We start from the raw sequence: 13,629 nt of genomic DNA, 5'->3' as shown, positions 1-13,629 counted from the left end.
TATGGTCAACCAAAATGTACAGGAGACACTTGAGAAATTCCAAGACAACAAAAATAGAGAATCTGAAAAAGCACAAGAAGAAATAATAAAAAAAAGCTATCAGGAAGGATGTTATATAATGACAAAAGTGTCAATCCATCAGCAGCACATAACAATTATAAATATACATGCTCCTAACAACAGATCCCAAAAATACACGAAGCTCATAGAACATTCTTTAAAATTAAACCATATAAATAGCTACAAAATAAGTATAAATAAATTTTAAAATATCAAAATATATGTTCTCTGACCACAACAAAGAAAAATTAGAAATTGAGAACAGAAGAAAATGTTGATAATTCTCAATATTTATACACTAAACAACATACCTAAATAATCAATGATGTTAAGTATAAATCAGCTGGGGGCTAGTGGCTCACACCTATAATCCTAGCTACTTGGGAGGCTGAAATTGGGAGGATCGGAATTTGAGGACAGCACTGGCAAATAGTTCTCGAGACCCCCATCTTCCAAATAACCAGAGCAAAATAGACTGGAAGTGTGGCTTAAGCACCACTGCTCTGAAAGTGCAAAGCCCTGCTTTCAAACCCCACCCCCCCCAAAAAAAAAATAAAAAACTCCTGGGCTCGTGGAGTGGCTCAAGTGGCAGTGTGCCTGCCTAGCAAGCCTGAGGCCCTGAGTTCAAACCCCAGTACTGAAAAAAAAAAAAAAAAACCTTAATAGTAAAATCTCCTAAAATCAAGAATGAAGTCAGGCACATTATTACCAACCTTACAGAAATAACAACAAGCATAAGAAGATACTAAGAGCAATTGCATACCAATGAATTAGATAGCTTAGATAAACTGGACCAATTCCTAGAAATACAAAAGTGACTAGGTAGAAAATTTTTACAGACCTCTAACAAGTAAAAAGTTTAAATCATTAATCAGGAAAAAGATGCTTCAAATGTTTAAAGAAGGATTAACTCCATTCTCTCTCAAATTCTTTCAAAAAATAGAAAAAGAGGAGATTATACTTGCTAACTCATTCTATGAGCTACTGCACTGACACTGAAGGCAGACAATGACATCCTAAGTACAGACCAATACCTTTTGTGAATACATACTAAAAAACTTCAACTAAATTCTTGCAATCTAAATCCAACAGCATATTAAAAGGATTACATGTTATGACAAGAGCGGTTTAATATGTGAAATCAATGTAATATACCATAATAACAGAATAAAGGAAAAATGTATAATCATCTCAATCAACACAAAAAAACCATTTAACAATATCATACACTTCTTCATGGTAAAAACAAAACTCCACAAACTAGGAATAAAAGGGCACCTCCCCAATTAACACTATGCTTAATGACAAGACACTAAGATGAAGAACAAGACAAGAGTGTGGGCTCTCACTCTCTTCTGTTCAGCATTATACTAGAAGTTCTCACCAGGTCAATTAGGCAAGAAAATGAAACAAATGAGAACTAAAAGTCACCTCCATTGAAATAAAGAACTATCTCTCTTCACAGAGTGCATCACACACACACACACACACACACACACACACACTCAATTAGAGCTACTTGGTAGGTTACACAAAGTTGCTATTAAGAATCTACATGCTCAATGTAACTCCCATCAAAATCCCAGTGACATTCATCACGGAGATTGAAAAATCAATGCTAAAGAACATCTACAAACACAAGAGACCAGGAACAGCCACGGATAAAAGATACTGGGCAAACAGAGCAACACTGGAGGCATCACAATACCCAACTTCAAACTATACTACAGAGCCATAGCAATAAAATCAGCATGGTACTGGCACAAAAACAGACAGCAAGGACAGTGGAAAAGAATAAAAGACCCAGATATGAATCCACGCAGCAACACCTACCTGATTTTTGACAAAGGTGCCAAAAACATATGATAGAGAAAAGACAGCCTCTTCAACAAATGTTGCAGGGAAAAGTGGCTATCTGCTTTTTCAAAGGAAGAAGTCCAAATGGCCAAAAAACACATGAAGAAATGCTCAGCATCCCTGGCAAAGGAAATGCAGATCAAACCACATTAAGATTTCACTTCACTCCTGTTAGAATAGCTAGCATCAAGAACACTAACAACAACAAATGTTGGCGAGGATGTGGGGAAAAAGGAACCCTCTTACACTGCTGGTGGGAATATAAGCTAGTACAACCACTATGGAAAACAATATGGAGACTTCTTAAAAAACTAAACATAATCTGCCATGTGATCCAGCAGTACCACTCCTGGGGATATACCCAAAGGAATGTGACACAGGTTACTCCAGAGGCACCTGCACACCCATGTTTACTGCAGCACTGTTCACAATAGCTAAGTTATGAAACAGCCAAGATGCCCTGCTACTGACAAATGGATTAAGAAAGTATGGTATTTATACACAATGGAATTTTATTCAGCCACAAAGAAGAATGAAGTTTTGTTATTTGCAAGTAAATGGATGGAACTGAAGAATATCATCTTCAGTGAAGTTAGCCTGGTTCAGAAGGCCAAGAGCCACATCTTTTCTCTCATATGTGGAATATAGACCTAATACAAATACAGTAGTATTATGAAAAACAGGTCTCACTAAAGGGAAGTCACATACTATATGGGGAATGTAAAAGAAGGAAGTTAAGAAGTAATATGGTTGATGTACTCACTACACAAGAATGAATACATAGAACTTTTAAACTTGTTGAAACCACCATAAAAAAGAGGACTAAGGTAGAAAGAAGTAGAGAAAATGAATCAATTTGGGATATCTATATCTATATCTATATCTATATCTATATCTATATCTATATAAATGTCACAAGGAAACTGTGTATGTATCTTAAACAAACAAAAATGTCATTTCTTTATTCATTTACAAAATCAGAGAGCAGGAAGATGGAACAGGTCCTGCCTGAGGGGGTTGATACCATGTGAGGAGGGAGGAGGTAGGAAAAGGGCACGGGAGGGTGAATACAGTGCAAATACTGTGCATACATGTATGTAAATGGAAAAATGATACCTGTTGAAACTATTCCAGGAATGAGGGGAGGAAGGATAAAGGAGAATGATGGAGGGGGTGAATTAAAGTTTGATATATTGTAAGAACTTTCATACACAATGTACTCCCACCCAGCACAACAATAAAAAAATGTAAAAAGTTTTAAAAAAAGAAAGTGAAAAGACAATGAATGACAGAAAGTATTTCAAATTGTATTACTTAAAAAGGGTCCAGAATCCAGAATAAAGAACTCCTACAACCCAATAACAAAAAGACAAACAACTCAATTTTCAAAATGAACTAAGGTGTCAAACAGACATTTCTAGAAATACACACAGACACAAAATGGCCAATAAACACATGAAAAGCTGTGCAACTTCATTAGTCACTAGGAAATGCAAATTCAAATCACAATGACATACCACTCCATACTCACTAGGATGTCTATATTTGCACAATTAAACATATTTTATATATGTCTATAATTATTTTTAAGCATGTATTAAATTTATACATATTTAATATATATATAATTGAATATAAAATGAAAGATAAGTGTCATCAAGAATGTGGAGAGATTGAAACTTTCTTAGATTGGGGTGGGGAATGTAAAATATTGCCATCATTGTAGAAAAGTAGCCATTCCACAATCTGCAAAAAAAAAATCGAGTTACCACATAGCCACAGCAACCCTATTCTTAGACAATTGAGAACATAGGTTTACACAAAATTTGTATGCAAATGTTAACAGCACTATTATTCATAGCAGCCAAGAGGTGGAAACAATGCATATGTCCCTGAACTGATAAATGGATAAATAAAATGTGGTTTATCTATAAAATGAATGTTATTCAGCCATAAAAAGGAACGGAGTGCTGGCACATGGTGTAGCATAGATGAACCTTGAACCATGCCATTTGAAATAGGTCAATTCTGAGGGCCATATAGGAAGATTGTCTGTGTATGAAATATCCTCAAGAGGCAAATCAATAGTGGCTGTCAGGGGCTGCAGTGTAGGAGGAGGTAATGGGGAATGACAGCTTAATGGGCACAGAGCTTGGGGACTGATGAAAATGTTCTTTAGATAGTAGTGGTGGCTGTGCAACACTATAAGTGTATTTCATGCTGCTGAGTATACACTTTAAAACTGATTAACAAATAAAACTTTGTTAGTTGAATTTGATATCAACAACAGATAGACGATAGATAGATAGATTGATTGATTGATAGGTAGATGGTGTGAGAAGTTGGATAGTACTCAATTATACATCTTGCTCAAAGGTAGAGGAAACCTATAAGAGTTTGCCTATTTTTAAAATGTTTTTAAATTAGAGAGTAATGCTTTCCAATGTAAAATTCCTAGAGCAAAAAACCTCTTCTCGAACAGATAAGTTATTCATCTGAATTCATGTTCTTTTTGGGCTCTAAAAGTATTTCTATTTACCATCACACACATTTTATTCATTGTAAGTATATTGCAAAAGCACAAAGGAACAAAAAACTAAGTAGAATCTGACTACCCCTCCCCAAGAGGAGGAAATTTCTACAAACAGAAACTTACCCATTTGTTTCTAAACCAGCAAATAGACTCAACCCTTATTGGCTAAAACATAAAATTTGTTTTGTTATGACATAAAGTGAATTTTTTAATTTACATTTTTAGTGATTAGTATACAACCAAGGAATGTGACTCATTTCCTTGTTCTACTTATTTTTCATTAATTTTTCCCACTAATAAAATCTGAAGCCATAGAATTTAGTGAATTTCCATTGTTTTCATTTTGATTAACAAAGGATTTGGAAAAATTTTAGCCTTTGTTTACGACCCCATAATGTAAATATGTAGAAACTGAAGTTTACGGCCTTGACATACCTGAATGTGAAATACAGAGTTGCAGTAGCACTGAATTTTTAGATCTTGAGCTAATTACATTTCTGTATCTATACCAAGGCCAATGTAGAAGGGTTAATACAGCGTATTCATGAAATGTCAGCTAGATGCATAATACATCGTAGAACACCAAGGAATCTTTAGAAGAACAATGGCTTATGAAATATTTTTATATGAAAAAGATTTATTTTTTAAAATTTTTATTTTATCCATATGTGCATACAATGTTTGGGTCATTTCTCCCCCCTTTCATCACCTCCTCCCTTACCCCCTCAACTCCCTCTCTTACCCCCTTCACCCCTTGCTACCAGGCAGAAACTATTCTGCCCTTCTCTCTAATTTTGTTGAAGAGAGAGTATAAGCAATAATAGGAAGGACCAAGGGTTTTTGCTAGTTAAGATAAGAATAGCTATACAGGAAGGTGACATGCATTGATTTCCTGTACATGTGTGTTACCTTCTAAGTTAATTCTTCTCGAACTAACCTTGAAAAAGATTTCTTTAAAGTAGATGTTTGTAACAAATGAGGATATGTTCCTTTCTTTCTGTTTGGTGGTGCTGGAGCTTGAACTCAGGGCCTCTCATTTGCTAGGCAGATGCTTTACCACTTGAGCCACAAAACCAGTCCATTTTACTTTAGTTATTTTTGGGATAGGGTCTCACTTGATCCTGGATCCTATTTAGGCTTCCCACATAGCTGAGATGACAGACATGTGCCACCATGCCCAGCTATCATTTGAGATAAGTCTTGTGAACATTTTGTCTGGGCTATCTTCAAACCATGATCCTCTCAATCTCTATCACCCAAGTAGTTAGGATTACAGGCACGAGCTACTGTGCCTGGCACTTTCATTTTAACACAAGTTTAAAATTCAATTATTTTTATATCAGTACCTATACATTGCCTAATGTATTGATGGACTATAGATGGAAAATATTAAACCAAATGATGTTTGAAATAGTTATGCCTGCACTTCAAAATTTTTAAGAACAAGCTTCAGGCTCCTGGTGTTCCATCTTCTCCCAGATAAAAAGCAACCTATGGACAGCCTCCTCTTGGACTCACTTCTCAATCCAACAAAGACACTACGGCCAATCATGTGAACGGCTTTCTCCCAGTCACCATCTCTGCAGAATATAGTCTGTGCAATTTCTTCTTCTTCCACTGGCCCCCTGCTTTGGAATCCCAGCTCATGCCCCCTGGGATTTCCTTCCCTCCATATCATTCCCTTAGTAACTTTGAGGTCACCCTAACCCTTGATTCTTCCTTCAATAAACAAATACAGTCCAGCTCCTCCAATCCTAGAATCATACACAATACCCTGCTTGATTCTGTTCCCTACCCAGTTATTCCTGTGGTTCTCTCCCTTCTTCCTGGCCATGCTTCTCAAAAGCAGAATCCAAACCATTCCAACTCCTGAATTGTTACCTTTTCACTCACTCATTTCACTTATTTTATTTATTTACAATGACTTTAATCTTTAATGGTGTGCAAAACACATGAGTTCTTTGGAGTTAAGAAGCTGCTACCATTAGTGACAATAATGAAATGTCTGATACAAAGGAGCTAGTGTAGTTTAATTTTTCTGTAAGAGTGTGAATCAAAGAACCTGAATAAAAAAGATTCATGAGAATTTTAACAATCTTCATATTTACAAAGCACAAATGGGAACACATTAGACTCTCTCATAAAGGCATCTTAGGAAAATTATTTGCAATTCAGTTTCTAAAGGATTTAGAAACATTACTTTCTGATTTGAATCTTTAGGAAGCATCAATTTGTTAGTAACTTTGAATAATTGTGAATTGTATCTACTTTGGTATGACAACTTCTAAAAGCCTACTATGTGTCTACAACCTGGATGTGGCTTGAAGGGGAACTGGCTCCTCCCTCAAGATCAAGCTTTGCCATTATTTCTGCCTTATCCATCCACAAGCATGTTATCCAGCCCTCAATCCGGGTTCACCATCATTGCTACTAGTTCACTCGTCAAAATCACTTCCAGTTGCCCCAATTTATGAGGTCAATTTTCTTTTTAGCAACATTTCCCCAACTATACTTTTATTTTTTATTATTGTTTTACTGGGAGTACATTGTGACATTTACCAAAGTTCTTACAACGTATCATAATTGAATTCACTCCCTCCTCCATCATTGTCCTTTATCCTCCTCCCCTCATTCCTGGAATAATTTCAACAGGTCTCATTTTTCCATTTCCACACATGAGCATGTAATATTTCTGCCACATCCCCCTCCTACACCTTTTCCCTACACCCCCCTCACCATACACACACTCTGGTGCCAACCCCCAGGCAGGACCTGTTCTACCTTCCTTTTCTGTTTTTGAAAAAAGACATTTTTGTCTATATAGGGAATTTCATTATGACATTTCCATGTATACCTGTACATACTCAAATTGGTTCACCCCCTCTGTTTTTCTCCTTTCTACTTTAGTCCCCTTCTTGTGGTGATTTCACAGGTTTAAAAATCCTATATTCATTCTATCTAAGAATTCATTTTCTTAACTTCTTTCTTTTACCTTCCCTCTCTCAAAGGTGACCTCCCTTAGCATGATCTGTTTTTCATTATATTGCTAGTATTTGTATTAGGTCTATATTCCACATATGAGAAAAAACATGCAGCCTTTGGCTTTCTGAACCTGGCTAACTTTACATTCTTATTCCATTCATTAGTTGTCATTTCACGGACTTTAGATTTTTATTTGAAAAGTACTGGAAAAAAAAACACTCTAAAACAAAATTCACTCAAGATCTCACCACCTTCTAAGAAAAATTTTGTAGTAATAAATGAAAGTTTCCCTCCATCTGTACCTCTTTGTTAGGTGGCCCCTCAAAAGTCCTGTCAAGGTTTCTTGGCCTCTGACCAAATGGCCATCCTTTCTTCCTTTGGGAGAGAAACAAGTCATCTCCTTGGTAGTATTGCAACACAAGATCTATTCTTCTTTTCCTCAGAGGTAATGTATACACCTTACAACCAGGGTAGAAAACAAAACCACACGATAGTTTTCAAACATGTTACCATGTCATAAGAAGTTTTAAATGCTTTCAACTTTGACTCTTTCTGTTAGAGAATACATTTCAGTGCCCTAAATGTGAAAGGAAAGGTTGGACCTGATTGCCATTCTGGCTGATGGTCTTTGGTACATTAAAAACAAGGGGGTATTGACCTCTGCATCATGGAGCCATGCCAAAGGCAAATCTCTTAACCTGGCTGCCTTCACTCTTTAGGTTTTTAATATAATTTGAGGAAAGAAGACCCACTAGCAAAGAACTAGTATAAATAATATCTAATAATCACTTTATAATATTGAAGTAAAAAAAATATATATATAAGGATCTTTATTGAAAGCCTTTCTGACTGAGTGTTCCTAGGAGCTCTGAACCTTTCACTCATTGTCTGAGAAAAAGAGCCTGTTAATTAACTTGGGGGCCTAGTCAAGAGAAAGGCTTAGGCAATAATTCCCTAAGTGTCACACCATCTGACTTCTAACAGTTTCCCCCCCATTTTTCCTTGTACATCTACATACTTCCATAAAAATGTTTGTAAACACAAAATAAGACAGAAATTCAGTTTCAAGCAAAGTAAATGTCCCAAAGCACAATGTGGGGAGGCTGGGACTAAGAGGTCAAGCAGGCCCTAGAATATTATAGGACTAGATGACAGCTCTTCTTTCAGGAATCTGGCTGGGGGAGAGGAAAAACTGGATGGGACAGCAGGACCAAGGAAGGTGTTTTACTTTATTTTTACAGTGGGAGGGCTTAACTGAGGAGAAAGTCTACCAGGAGACCAGTGGGATTGACCCAGATGTAAAAAAGAAGCCAATTGAACAGAAGTTAGAAAAGCAATCCTTGTAAACCCATCATTTCATTTGATTGACATATCCTGAGCAAATGCCAAAAGGCTAAAAATCATCTTCACAGAATTGTTGAGTTAATTTTCTTAAAAGAAGGGTTTTCCTTATGAAATTGAAACCCAGAAAGATTGAGTACCACAGATGGAACCTTGCATAAGGGATCCAGTTCTCTCTCTCTGGCCTCTGAACCACTGGTGAGATGAAGGAAGAGAGGAGAAAGGAGAGAGGAAACATTTGACACCTACTCAGTTGGTGGAATCACTATCACATCTCACAGTAGTCTTTTTTGTTGTTGTTTTCTACAAAATAAATTCCACTTCCCCAGTGACACATTGCTCACCACAAACATCTTTCCTGCAGAGATTTGGATTATTACACACATGTGCCTCAGTTTCATGCTGACTGGTACCCTGAGGGTCCCACACCATCTTTCCTTGTCAGGTCCCCATAAACAATAATAGCCAACAACAGCTACCATTCATTGAATACCTACCATCAGCTAGGAACTTTGCTACAATTAACTTATCACATATTCTTCATCAAAACTCCATAAAATGAGTTTTATTAATTTCTTTCTTGAAATGAAAAAAACCACAGGATAGGAAGATAAGCAATTTGCCCATGGTTATAGCCAGCAATTGCCAGACCTTGATTTGAACATTGGCTTCTCTACTTGCAGAGTTTAAGGCATGGTTTCTAGCACCCTTGTCCTAATAGTTCCCAGTCCCCTCCCTCCTCAGTCTTCAACTTCTCACTTTCATCTTTCCTTCAGGGTCCCATATTCCTCTAGCCCTTGAGAAATGCAGTTACCCAAAAGTACTACCAATAATTCATCTGTCTGTGAAAGACCTAAAGTTCAGAGTCATTTCTCTTTTTAAAAGTGGACCGATCCATGGAGGTGTAACTTACTCCCCTGCCTCACCAAGAGCTGAGTCAGCTTTGCCAAACTGGCCTTCTTACAGAATAAATATTCAACAAAAGTACAAGGTTTTGGCCATGAAAAGACTAATCCAGGTGCCAGAACGGGGCGGGGGGTGGTTGTGTTTTGTTTGGGAGGAATTTTTTTCTTTCTTGGGGTCACTGGGGTTTGAACGCTGAAATTTGCACTTGCTAGGCAGGTGCTCTGCCACTTGAGCCATGCCCCCAGCCATAGAATATGTTTAATATATCTGGATGCAAATCTCTCAATATACTTTTTAGCAATAGTATAAAGTGTCCATATTCAATATTTCACATTATTTAGGGTAGCACTTATCAAGCATTTTTTAAAAGCAGGAACCAATTCTTCAAATTTTCCAAGAATATCAATGTAGCAATCAGGTTGACAGAAGATATCACACAAACAGGGTAATAAACTGAAGAGTAATAAATGACTCTTTAGAAAGGTACATCAGGGTGTAAGGAAACTGAAAAGGCTGACATAATACTGGGGGTATGGTGTGGTATGTCATTAAAAGGCTGATGGTGACCAACTGATTCTGAAGCCATCACTGGAGTGAGGCATTTGGTGATGTGCTGTCTAGAAGCAGGGAGCAGTCACTGATTTGTTCACTTTCAGAAGGCTAGAGTGAGGCTGTCCTTAACTAGCTCATTTTCAGAAGCATGGCCACTAGAGTGACATCATTGATTGATTTTTATAATTTGTGAATTGAACTAAAGTTACCTTGATTTATATAATTTGGTGGGCATCCAAATTAGTACAGTCATTATGGAGAACAGTATAGAGGTTCTTCAAAAAACTAAAAGTATACCTGCCATATGACCCAGCTATCCTGCTTCTGGCTATAACTCCAAAGGAAATGTAATCATCATTCCACAGAGACACTGCATGCCTGTATTTATTGTGCACTGTCTACAATAGCTGAGACATGGAATCAGCCCAGGTGCCTTTTAACAGATGAATGGGTAAAGAAAGTGTGGTATACACACTCACACTTTTAGTATTTTGCCATAAAGGTCTGCATCATTCCATTTGCACAAAATGGATAGAACTCAAGGGCTTCATGTTAAATGAAATATGCAAGACACAGAAAGACAAGTACTGCATTTCTCTCTCACATATGCAAGTTTTAAACTGTTTATCTGAAAGTAGAATAGTGATTTCTAGAGATTGGGAAGGGTAGTGGGGAGAAGAGAGTGAAAAGGGGAAATTATATTGGACCGGCACACAGTACACATACTGAATTAACATGTAATTAACATGTTAAAAGTGAAAGTTATGCTGAATTAACAGTAGTTACTTCCTTGACATTTGGGACTCTTCCTGACTTAAATATGAAAAATAAGTACTTTTGGTAGTTAGTCTCCCTTTAGGTTTTCCCTCAATCCACAGGAGAGATAATGGGACTATCCAGATGTTTATTTACGGAGGTGTGATTTTCAGCTGGTGTTGCCACTTAAATAATTTAAGCACTCCACATTGCTATAGAGGAAAAAATAGTTTTAATTGCAGAATTTTTGTAATTTATTGTTAAAAAGCCTTACACATAATACTTAAGGCATCCTGATAGCCAGTACAGAATTCAGGAAAAGATATAGCACAAGAAATGATTGCTTTCCTACTTGTATGATGTGTAAAAATGAAATTTCAATTTCCAGGGCACAACTTAATGTGGCTACAATGAATGTACTCTCGTGAGGTCTTGGTAAGAACGTAATGGAGAAATTAATGTGATTTTTGCAATGAATGCAGATGAAGGTTAAAATCAAGGTAAAACCCATAAAAATAGTCACTACATACACAATCAGGTTGGAGGTGACTAAGGGATTCACCCAAGAAGAGAACTGAACAAGAAGTTTGAACATACTAAGAAGTCCTCACATTGATGCACAGACAAAACTTTGAACAAGAGTGGAAGAGGACACTGTAAGCATGACCCAGGACTCACTGATACTCGGCATAACCAAGTTTCTGACTGGAGTGCACGGGTGAGAAGGGAGGAACAGGGAAGTACACCGGGAGAATAGACTTCTGAAATGAAAATCAGTATACTTAAGGTAGAATGCACTGTGGGAGATATTTGGGCAAGCAAAACAGGCAAAATTGGGATACATTGTGAAAACTCTTCCACCATGCCAGGCCAGACCAAAAAAAAAAAAACATGCTGAGGTGTACAACCCATAGTTTGGTACGAGTTCAAAAAGAGTACAAAATGCTAAATATAAAATTTAGTAGTGACAGAAAACTTCATGTCCAGACATCTCAAACCTTATTTCACTAGATCCAGGACATCTGACAGTGCTAAAAATCTAAGTCCCAGAAAATATAGGAAGTAAAACCTGAAGCTACTAATCTTGACCACAAAAAATGACCAGCAACCAAAATTGAGAGGGATGTGAGCAGTCACATTTCAGGTCTGTGATATCTGGAAAAGGAAACTCCAAACTGTGATTCCAATTCTGCAATTAAGAACCATCCCACACCAGGAGCTGGTGACTCACACTTGTAAGCCTAGCTACTTGAGAGGTTGAGATGAGGAAGATCACAGTTTGAGTCCAGCCCAAGCAAAAATTTCATGAGACTCCATCTCAACCAAAACCTGGGTGTTGTAGTACTCAGCTGTCATCTCAAGCTACCTGGGAGGCTGAGATCAGGAGAATAACGGTTCCAGGTCAACCTTGGCAAAAGTTGGCAAGACCTCATCCTAACAGAAAAAGCTGGGTGCGGTGGCACATGCCTGTCATCTCAGCTACACTGCAGGAAGTAAACAGGAGGATCGAGGTCTAGGCTGCCCAGGGCATAAGGCAAGACTGTATCTCCAAAATAACCACAGTAAAAAGGGCTGGAGATACGGCTTATACAACAGAACATCTGCCTAGTAAGCACTCAGTTCAAACCCATGAACCACCACCACCACCAAAGAAAAAAGTGTCCCTTCTAACAAGCTCAGATTTTAAAAGTATACAAAGGTTATAAAATTGTCTGTATTGTAAATGAATATGAGAAATTATACAATCTTTATGTGTCCTAATTAGCTAAGGACTTTTTCCTAAATGCTAAAGCAAACAGAACAGGTTTTTATAAACCATATGTAAAGCTAAGTATAAGGAAAAAGTTGAGAGATAACAAAGAAAATATAACATTCAGCTCCTTGTTTTCTTTTACTGTCATTACTTAGGTCAGCTAAGAGGGGTAGGGGATGGCAAGAAGGAAGAAAGACCCATCATAGGTACAGATATTTTAAAAGAACAACTAACCCTAGACCTGGACAAAATTCTTACTGAGACGTTGTGAGTTGCAAATGGAGCAAAGCAGGAAGATTAGAGATAGTAAATTAAATTTCTATTTTTTTTTTAAAGAAAAGGGTGGATTATGTAGCTACAGATTAGTAAACACAGATTCCATGTAAGATCAGGCATAACTGGTTAAAAGGTAACTTATAAATACTAAAAATAGAAATTGTGACCTTTTGGAATACTTTGACAAGGAAGTCATGTCAAACTACAACTTAAATTGCCTTTCTTGATGGGCTAATGAGAATGGCAGGGCAAGAAATAGACCAAATAGTTTATCTGGGTTTTAGCAAAGCATTTGATAAATAGCTAATCATAGTCAAGTGGTCAGGAACGATTATCACACACTAGCGAGAACACTTAGACATTGTTACTAGTTTAATGGCTCGATATCGACCTTAACATAAGATTGCAGTGGTGTGACAGAAGGTATCATCCTGGCCCTTTTCTGGTTGTCATTTTTATTAAGGTATAAAAATTAATCAGTTTTTGTTTATTGATATCATTAAGTAAGGCAATACAGCCAATGTGTACTGCCATAGAATTAGGATCAAAGTGCTTTTAAATAGATAGGAATAATGGCCTCAACCTAAGACAAAGTTTAATAAAAACCAAGCCT

This window comes from Castor canadensis, chromosome 6, assembly GCF_047511655.1.
Source record: "Castor canadensis chromosome 6, mCasCan1.hap1v2, whole genome shotgun sequence".
Classification (NCBI taxonomy): domain Eukaryota; kingdom Metazoa; phylum Chordata; class Mammalia; order Rodentia; family Castoridae; genus Castor; species Castor canadensis.
This window is presented reverse-complemented; position numbering follows the sequence as displayed.